The sequence below is a fragment of the Netta rufina genome (genome assembly GCF_964035555.1).
Source record: "Netta rufina genome assembly, chromosome: W".
NCBI lineage: Eukaryota > Metazoa > Chordata > Aves > Anseriformes > Anatidae > Netta > Netta rufina.
Window position 1 is genome coordinate 20,740 of NC_140139.1, and position 10,040 is coordinate 30,779.

A 10,040-nucleotide genomic window follows, 5' to 3' on the forward strand; every position below is an offset into this window, starting at 1 on the left:
AGCTCCTCCTGTTTGTTACCCATGCTGCGTGCATTGGTATAGATGCACTTCAGCTGGGCCATAGCCTTATCCTCCAGCCTTGCCATTGTTCCCCCTGGCACAGCCCCAACAATCCTAGCCTCAGCCCCATCCCCCTTCCTACCTAGTTTAAAGCCCTCTCGATGAGCCCTGCCAGTTCCTGGCCCAGGATCCTTTTTCCCCTAAAAGATAGGGACCCGTCTGCGGCCATCAGGCCAGGTGCTGAGTAAAGTGCCCCATGATCAAAAAACCCAAGATTTCTGCGTTGGCACCAGTCCCGGAGCCACGTGTTTAACAGGTGGGCTTTCCGTGTCCTCTCTGAACCCCTCCCTGCCACCATAGGGATGGACGAAAACACCACCTGCACTCCCGCTCCATCCACTAACCGACCCAGTCCCCTAAAGTCCCTTTTGATAGCCTTGAGGCTTCTCTCTTCGATGTTATCACTGCCCGCCTGGACTATCAAAAGGGGGTAATAGTCAGAGGGGCGTACCAGGTTAGGAAGCTTCCTGGCAACGTCCCTGACCCTGGCCCCAGGGAGACAGCAGACTTCCCTACGGGTAGGGTCAGGCCGACAAATAGGGCCCTCTGTTCCCCTAAGAGTCGAGTCGCCAACAACAATAACCCTCCTGTCTTTCTTGGTGGAGGCAGTCCTGAGGCGCGGAGTCGACCTCCTCGCCCCAGGCATCCTCCTGGGAACATTTGCTACCTCTTCCTCACACACCGGCCTCTCAACCTCTAGGGCCTCAAACCTGTTGTGTAAGGGCACCTGGGAGGGTGGGGCCGGAAGGGGAGGGGATCGCCTGCGATGTCGAGCAGGGACTTGTTTCCATTCCTCCTCAGCTCCCAGATCCCCTCCCTCTGCCCGACGGGGACAGGGCAGGGGGTCCGCCCCCATTTGAGAAGTCTCACCTCGGCACCTCCCCTTGAGGCCCTGCAGGGAGTTACTCCAGAAGTCTATCTCCCGCTCACACTCCCTGATGGCCCTCAACCTCTCCACCTCCTCCTTGAGCTCATACATACATCAACTCATACATATTGCAAAAACTAAGCTCAGGATTGGCTAACACTTTCCTATCTTGTCAGTTAGTTCCTCCCTCTTTTAGCTACCGTCCTGCCTTAGGGACTTTCCCAACCACACAAGGGCATCGTGTCCTTGGGCCTGATTGGTTCTCAACCAGCTGCGCACATGCCCAGGCTCATATGAGTTGAGTACGGTACCTCCCCTAGCCCATGACCTCCTAACTGCTCAACATCCACGTGTCCTACCTCACTTAACCATTCCTCCACAACATTCCCCATGCTTTTGCTACAGCTTTGAATATTAAAAGGACAAAATGACCAAGCAAGTAGCTGAATTTTTTTTTTTCATCTGGAACTAGCTCAAGCTTTTATTTACATAGAAAGAAAAGTCTAGGAGCAGAACTGATTACATGCCAAAAAAGAATTCAATTCCATTCCACTCACAGGAAAAATCACTTCAGTAAGCTGAGAACCAAAAGGCTATGCTGATGTGTTAAAACACATTACAGGACACTGGGTCCAGGCCCTCCGCTGCACCCACTTAAAACCCATCCCTACACTCACCAAGGTACAACCCCAACCCAAACACAGACGCAGCATTTCAGCTTCAACACAGTTTTGGGAACTGGTAGAAAGGACACCTCATCCTCAGCAAGGTGTGCTCAGGCTACACAGGACAGGGCTTTGGGCACCTCTTTGCCTACCGAAGAAGACAGCCATCAGCACCTGCTTTGTTCAGATTCTAAAGACTAACATCACAGCCCACATTGCCTGGGACACCTGATAAACAGAAGAGAAAGCAGCCATACCGTTTTCAAGCCATCCCTGCACGTGTTGCTCCTTGATGATCTGCAACCTCTTCTCAAATCCTCAACCGCTTCTGTGGAGAGCCTGCCATGGCACCTGCAAAGCAAGATGGATACCCTTCGCAGTCACCTTGTGCTACTTGGCAGTTCTGCTCCAATCCAGCTCACAAACAGCCCGCCCTTCTCGTGCTGCTCTTTAGAGTGCAGCTTAGCCCCTCTGAGCCTGTGCGACACACCTGTGAAACAAAAAGAAAAGCATAGGCCTAAGCAGCATCCAAAGACACAGCACAGCTAGGACAGTTACTCTCATCTGCTCCCTTACCTCGGCCCCCTCACCTGCCCTCGAGGCAGATGCTTCCATCTGCTCTCTTAAGCCAGCTACAACACGCCTCTGAAATATAAACAGGATTTTTACTGTATTTTGTGTAGTTAACTAACTGCAGTGACAACTGCACCCCTAAAGTACCTGCTACATCTGTTCATCGCTCACCTTGCCTAAAGCAGCTATGCTCAAGTCCCACGTTGTACACTGTGTTGCAGCTTTAACAAATGAAAACAGTCACAATATAATCATTCAGCGGCCAGCATTAGAACCCATCCCTCAACAACAGCAGGGACCCCATTTACAAATTATCGTTTCAAAACAGCAGCCCCATTACCTCAGCACCTCAGAAGTAGATCAAGCCTGTCACTGAGCTGCCTACCCAGTGCTGAACAGTTCCAGATGGAGCTCTTTCCTGTGACAGGTTCCAAAGGTTTACACTCTACTGGGGACAGGAAAGAAATAAGAATAAACATTTCAAAACCCCATATCTGTAACCTTTCAAGATTCAACAGACCTCCTCAAGCACACCGTTCAAGCACTTATGCGAGCAGCTGCTCACAAGCAGATATACTCTCCCACCTCCACATCTGCCAAACACCACGGAGATGACTGTGCCAGCTGCCTTTCAGTACATGCCCAGAGGCAGACCGGATGCCTTTGCCAAAACAGTCCAGACAATGTATTAGTACACCCATGCACTGCCACATTAATCACTAACTGCCAGGCAGGACAGCTCCAGACCAAACACATACACACACAGGCACGCCACAAACACTACAAAACACACAACACAAGGCGCAAGAAAAGGTGACCCCCCATAGGGAAGCTCTATGGCAACAGCAAGTCAGAATAGGTGCTCTGCACCAGACCCAAGGAGAGACTCAAATGTCACGACACGCGACTGGAAGCAACTGCCAGAACTGGGATGATGGAGGCCTAAAAAGCCTGCCTTCAAGACAACAGACCAGAAGGATGGGGACTGAAAACCCCGTAAGACGACGCTTAGGAATTCAATTCCCAAGCAAGAGCTCCTGATGCGGCCCAGATGACTTCTGCAAGAGTGAGGATGGAAACAGACGCCATCTCAAACCAAATATGATGCACGAGACCTGAAACAGAACTGCACTTCAAGCAGCGACTGCAAGACAAGAAGTGCTCGGATCAGAGCCACGATGACAAAACAAGCACTGAGGCCCTTCAGCACCGCTACCAAGTCCCCTGTCTGGTCAGCCCAGTGTAAAAAGCTAGAAGGATATCAAGACCTAAGAAGCACAGAACAGACATTGCAGAAGCAGCACTACAGGACAGACGAACAGAAGGAAACTGTCCTGCCTGGCTCACCCACTCACGCTACAAAATAATCCCGCTGCTTCTATTAGCCTGGTGACCCAGCCACAAGCAGCCTGAACGTGACCCAGCCTGAACCACCCTCACCGTGGAACCAAGTCTAGTCAGCCAGCAGGCACCATGCTCCTCTGGCTCCCAGCTCCCATTAGCCACCCCAGATATGCAAATACCAGGTGCCCCCCAACTTAGCTCTCAGGTTGTTGCATGGTATAGTCCCTCCGCCTCAAGAAATGCACAGGCACTGATCGTCATCTTAGGCAATTGCCAGGCTCATCATCAGCTGCAAAAACAGAGTAACAGCATTCACTAGCACGCTGGCCCCATTGCTCACCTTCTCCACAATGCTGACTACTGCTGATGCAACATACGGTTCTGCTCACCTGTTCCTCTCCAAATCCAAGCTCCAACAGTGCAACCAGTATCATCCACACCACCTGGGAAAACAAAGGGATTAAATGATCGTTGCGTTCACAACACATCACCCAATTGTGTTTTTTTTTGTTATTGTTGTTTTTTGTGTGTGTGTGTGTGTGTGTTTCCTTTATTTATTTATTTTTTAGTCTGCTTTAGCTCAACAGCATGCAGAGTGCAGACAAGAAAACCGGGGTGTTTCTAGAAACAAAAATCCCCATGCTTTCGCTGCAGCTTTGAATATTGAAAGGAAAATACAAACAAACAAGTAACTCTTTTTTTTTTTTCCACCTGGAATTACCTCAATCTTTCATTTACAAAGAAAAATCTAGGAGCAGAATAGATTACATGCCAAAAGAAGAATTCAATTCCATTCCACTCGCAGGAAAAATCACTTACATCAGCAGGCTATCTGAGAACTAAAAGGCTATGCTGATGGGTCAAAACACACTACAGGACACTGGGGCCGGGACCTCCGCTGCACCCACTTAAAACCCATCCCTACACTCACCAAGGTGCAACCCCAACCCAAACACAGACGCAGCATTTCAGCCTCAACACAGTTTTGGGAACTGATAGAAAGGACGCCTCATCCTCAGGGAGGCATGCTCAAGCTACACAGGACAGGGCTTCGGGCAACTCTTTGCCTACCAAAGACGACCGCCATCAGCACCTGCTTTGTTCAGATTCTAAAGACTAACATCACAGCCCACATTGCCTGGGACACCTGATAAACAGAAGAGAAAGCAGCCATACCGTTTTCAAGCCATCCCTGCACGTGTTGCTCCTTGATGATCTGCAACCTCTTCTCAAATCCTCAACCGCTTCTGTGGAGAGCCTGCCATGGCACCTGCAAAGCAAGATGGATACCCTTCGCAGTCACCTTGTGCTACTTGGCAGTTCTGCTCCAATCCAGCTCACAAACAGCCCGCCCTTCTCGTGCTGCTCTTCAGAGTGCAGCTTAGCCCCTCTGAGCCTGTGCGACACACCTGTGAAACAAAAAGAAAAGCATAGGCCTAAGCAGCATCCAAAGACACAGCACAGCTAGGACAGTTACTCTCATCTGCTCCCTTACCTCGGCCCCCTCACCTGCCCTCGAGGCAGATGCTTCCATCTGCTCTCTTAAGCCAGCTACAACACGCCTCTGAAATATAAACAGGATTTTTACTGTATTTTGTGTAGTTAACTAACTGCAGTGACAACTGCACCCCTAAAGTACCTGCTACATCTGTTCATCGCTCACCTTGCCTAAAGCAGCTATGCTCAAGTCCCACGTTGTACACTGTGTTGCAGCTTTAACAAATGAAAACAGTCACAATATAATCATTCAGCGGCCAGCATTAGAACCCATCCCTCAACAACAGCAGGGACCCCATTTACAAATTATCGTTTCAAAACAGCAGCCCCATTACCTCAGCACCTCAGAAGTAGATCAAGCCTGTCACTGAGCTGCCTACCCAGTGCTGAACAGTTCCAGATGGAGCTCTTTCCTGTGACAGGTTCCAAAGGTTTACACTCTACTGGGGACAGGAAAGAAATAAGAATAAACATTTCAAAACCCCATATCTGTAACCTTTCAAGATTCAACAGACCTCCTCAAGCACACCGTTCAAGCACTTATGCGAGCAGCTGCTCACAAGCAGATATACTCTCCCACCTCCACATCTGCCAAACACCACAGAGATGACTGTGCCAGCTGCCTTTCAGTACGTGCCCAGAGGCAGACCGGATGCCTTTGCCAAAACAGTCCAGACAATGTATTAGTACACCCATGCACTGCCACATTAATCACTAACTGCCAGGCAGGACAGCTCCAGACCAAACACATACACACACAGGCACGCCACAAACACTACAAAACACACAACACAAGGCGCAAGAAAAGGTGACCCCCCATAGGGAAGCTCTATGGCAACAGCAAGTCAGAATAGGTGCTCTGCACCAGACCCAGGGAGAGACTCAAATGTCACGACACGCGACTGGAAGCAACTGCCAGAACTGGGATGATGGAGGCCTAAAAAGCCTGCCTTCAAGACAACAGACCAGAAGGATGGGGACTGAAAACCCCGTAAGACGACACTTAGGAATTCTATTCCCAACAAGAGCTCCTGATGCGGCCCAGATGACTTCCGCAAGAGTGAGGATGGAAACAGACGCCATCTCAAACCGAATATGATGCACAAGACCTGAAACAGAACTGCTCTTTAAGCAGTGACTGCAACACAAGAAGTGCTCCGATCAGAGTCACGATGACAAAACATGCACTGAGGCCCTTCAGCACCACTACCAAGTCCCCTGTCTGGTCAGTCCAGTGTCAAAAGCTAGGAGGATATCAAGACCCGAGAAGCACAGAACAGACATCGCAGAAGCAGCACTACAGGACAGACGAACAGAAGGAAACTGTCCTGCCTGGCTCACCCACTCACGCTACAAAATAATCCCGCCTCTTCTATTAGCCTGGTGACCCAGCCACAAGCAGCCTGAACGTGACCCAGCCTGAACCACCCTCTCCGTGGCACCAAGTCTAGTCAGCCAGCTGGCTCTATGCTGCTCTGACTCCCACCTCCCATTAGCCACTCCAGATATGCAAATACCAGGTGCCCCCCAACTTAGCTCTCAGGTTGCTGAATGGTAAAGTCCCTCCGCTTCAAGAAACGCACAGGCACTGATTGTCATCTTAGTCAATTGCCAGGCTCATCATCAGCTGCAAAAACAGAGTACCAGCATTCACTAGGACGCCGGCCCCATTGCTCACCTTCTCCACAATGCTGACCACTACTGATGCAACATACGATTGTGCTCACCTGTTCCTCTCCGAGTCCAAGCTCCAACAGTGCAGCCAGCGTCATCCACACCACCTGGGAAAACAAAGGGATTAAATGATCGTTGCGTTCACAACACATCACCCAATTGTGGTTTTTTTTGTTATTGTTGTTTTTTGTGTGTGTGTTTCCTGTATTTATTTATTTTTTTAGTCTGCTTTAGCTCAACAGCATGCAGAGTGCAAACAAGAGAACCGGGGTGTATCTAGAAGCAACAATCCCCATGCTTTTGCTGCAGCTTTGAATATTAAAAGGACCATACGACCCAGCAAGTAACTGGAACTTTCTTACCTGGAATTAGCTCAAACTTTTCTTCACGTTGAAAGAAAAATCTAGGAGCAGAACACATTATACACCAACAAAATTAATTCCATTTCATCCCCAGAAATAAATCACATACTCTCATCCCCTCCTGTACCTCAGCCGCTTGCCTGCCCCACGTGGCAGATGCTTCCATCTGTTCCCTTTACCCACTTATAGCACCTTTAGAAGGCAAACTGGAATTTTACTCTATTGGATGTAGGAAAATAACCGCAGTGACAACCGCGCCCCAAAAACAACAGTTACCTCTGCTCATCACGCACCAGAGTCACTGCAGAGGCAGCTCGGGTCAAGACGTCCTGCACTGCGCACTGCGTTTCACCCTGAACAAAGGCAAAACACAGGCAGAAGATAAACATTCAGCTGACAGCAGTAGCACCCATCCCTCAACAACAAAAGGGACCCCATCTTTAGTTTTATCCTTTCAAAACAGCAGGCCACTTGCCTCGGTACCTGCAAATTAGGTCCAAGCTTGAAAGGAGCAGCCAGCATCACCTACACCACCTGGGAAAACAGAAGGACAAAATGACCACTCTTCTTGCAAGCACACACCTGCCACACTGCTCCTCTATCCCACACAGCCTCACCTCGGACCCTCACAGGGAAACACCCGAGCGTCTTCCCTTCGCTTCAGATAAGGGATGACCAGGCTGACAACACTCACCTTCCCTCAGAGCTTCGTGACATGAGGATTTCCCTTTCCTGTCCACGACTGCACAAAGCACCTGCAGACACAAGAGAAACGCACACTCTGAGGCACCTCAGAGCCACAGCGTACCTACTGCAATACCTCTCTCTTCCCAGCTCCTGTAGTTCAGCTGCTCAACAGCTCTAACTCAGATTCTTCGCTCACAGCACCACAGCAAACTCTGCCCGGGCCACACAACACACACTACACAAGCTACAATGGCTAAGACACACAAACTGGAACATTCCTGCCCAACAATCAGTCGCATCGCACAGGAAGGCTGCCGCACACTCTGAGAAACCAAACCTACCAGTCCTGAGCAGCTCCCCACCTCCTCCTGCCAACCACGCTCAGCACACACACTATTTGCCCCTCAAAAAATAAAAGCTTAGAATATACACACACACACAAAAAAAAAACACTATCTGAGATCCATAAATGCCAAAAAGACGTGCACGCACAGCAGCCCCTGCAGAGGTAATCACAGACATACCCTTTGCAGAGGAAAGAGCAGACTCTGATACAACCCTGCTCAGGCTCTTAGTAATGCTGCATCTACACTGCCAAGCCACATGTAGCATGAAATGAAGCTGGTTTTAGTCCTCTGGAAAATTACACAAGTAGGTTTATACATCTAGAGATTAAAATATAGCTCAAAAAAAAGAAGAGCATCCCACCATCAAAAAAAAAAAAAAAGAGCCAGCAACCTCTACTAAATATTCCTCTGTTAAGTGAATTCCAAGCACTTAGAAATCCAGAAATCCATAGACTCCAGCCTGCCTAGAGAATCCTGCAACTGACTGAAGGAAAACAAAACACTTACCCCAAAGAGCAGCCCAGGCAGAAGGAGCTCTCTGATGTCATGCCTGGGGCTCATATACCATTTGGCCCCGCCCAATATCCAAACCCAATCACCTGGGAAAGGGGAGGGACAAAGCACAAGGAAGTAGGAGCAGAGCAGGAGGAGCAGTAGCTGTTTTTTTTCTGTTTGTTTTGTTTTGTTTGTTTATTTGTGTTTTTTTTTTAAATCTGCTTTACCTGAACATCATGCAGAGAACAGACAAGAGACCTGGGGTGTTTCTAGAAGCAACAATCCCCATGCTTTTGCTACAGCTTTTAATATTGAAATAACAACACGACCAGTCAAGTAACTGGAACTTTTTCAAATGGAATTACGTCAAACACGTTCATTATCACTTGCAAAAACAGAGAACCAGCAATCACTAGCATGCCAGAGTGTTGTCGACGGAAGGAAGACAGGGACACTCAATATGAGTGATATGATCAGCAAGCTTCGATTTATTGGATAGCTCAGACGCCTTTTATTCCTTAACATATAATTAGCTCATACATATTACAAAAGTTAAGCTCATGATTGGTCCCCCTACGTCCTTATCTTATCAGCTTCTTCCTCATCCTTTCGACCGAAATAACACAGTCGGTACTTTCCCAAACCGCCAACGGATATTGTGTCCTTGTGTCTGATTGGCTCAGACAAGTTGTGTGCGATGTTTGTCCAACTCGTAAAGATTCAGCTGTTTTATGTCTGCGTGACCTATCTCAGTTAACCATCCCTCTACAATTCCCCCGTTTTTATTTTGGACTACTAATACCTTTTCTGTGACTTGTTCAAGCTTCTTAGTTAAGCAACCAAAAATTATTCGCGCAGCTATTTTTATCAATATAACTATAAGCAGAAAGCAAAATCCCTCTTTGATTAGACTCACTAACCAGTTAGACAGACCCCCGAAGATGGACTGCAACCAATTGTCAAGCCAACTAGGTTGTACTGTAATTTTCCTTGTGCGCTCCATCAACCATTTCAACTGGTCATGAATCGATTGACCATGATCTGAAAGATTGAAACAACACATTCCTTCAAAATCTTCACATCCATGTCCTTGCGCTAAAAGCAAAAAATCAATTGCAGCTCTATTTTGTAACACAACATGCCTAAGACTATCCATATCTTGTGCCATTTCAGTAATAATTTCAGTTGTTACATTTGATTGCTTAACAGCCCAACAAGCAAGCTTATTAATGCTAGCCAAAGCACGTGCAGTTCCCACTGCTGGAACTAATGAAGCAAATATTCTCTCAGCAGCGCCCCATAATTCTACACCATCGTCACAGTCAGAACCTAAAGTCTTAAGAGCTCGTTTGGATCTCTGCGACAAGCTCTGGTTCCGGAGACTGTGTAAGTCCGGGGCGAACAATGTGAGTCGCCCTAGATAACATGGACCCCCAAACGCATTGGCAGGTATTCCTTGCCATGCACG

General features: G+C 48.3%; 2 long non-coding RNA genes across 2 annotated transcripts; both read right to left on the reverse strand.

The window, feature by feature from the left end:
• Positions 1 to 2,215: 2,215 nt before the first annotated feature.
• LOC311220780 lies at positions 2,216 to 2,758 on the reverse strand. Its single transcript, XR_014619251.1, has 3 exons — positions 2,507 to 2,758; positions 2,338 to 2,387; positions 2,216 to 2,238 (listed from the first exon to the last, which is right to left on the reverse strand). It is a non-coding gene; the product is annotated as an uncharacterized lncRNA (long non-coding RNA).
• A 1,934-nt stretch (positions 2,759 to 4,692) lies between these two features.
• Positions 4,693 to 5,980, reverse strand: LOC311220779. Its single transcript, XR_014619250.1, has 4 exons — positions 5,343 to 5,980; positions 5,174 to 5,223; positions 5,006 to 5,074; positions 4,693 to 4,780 (listed from the first exon to the last, which is right to left on the reverse strand). It is a non-coding gene; the product is annotated as an uncharacterized lncRNA (long non-coding RNA).
• Between the last annotated feature and the right edge of the window lie 4,060 nt (positions 5,981 to 10,040).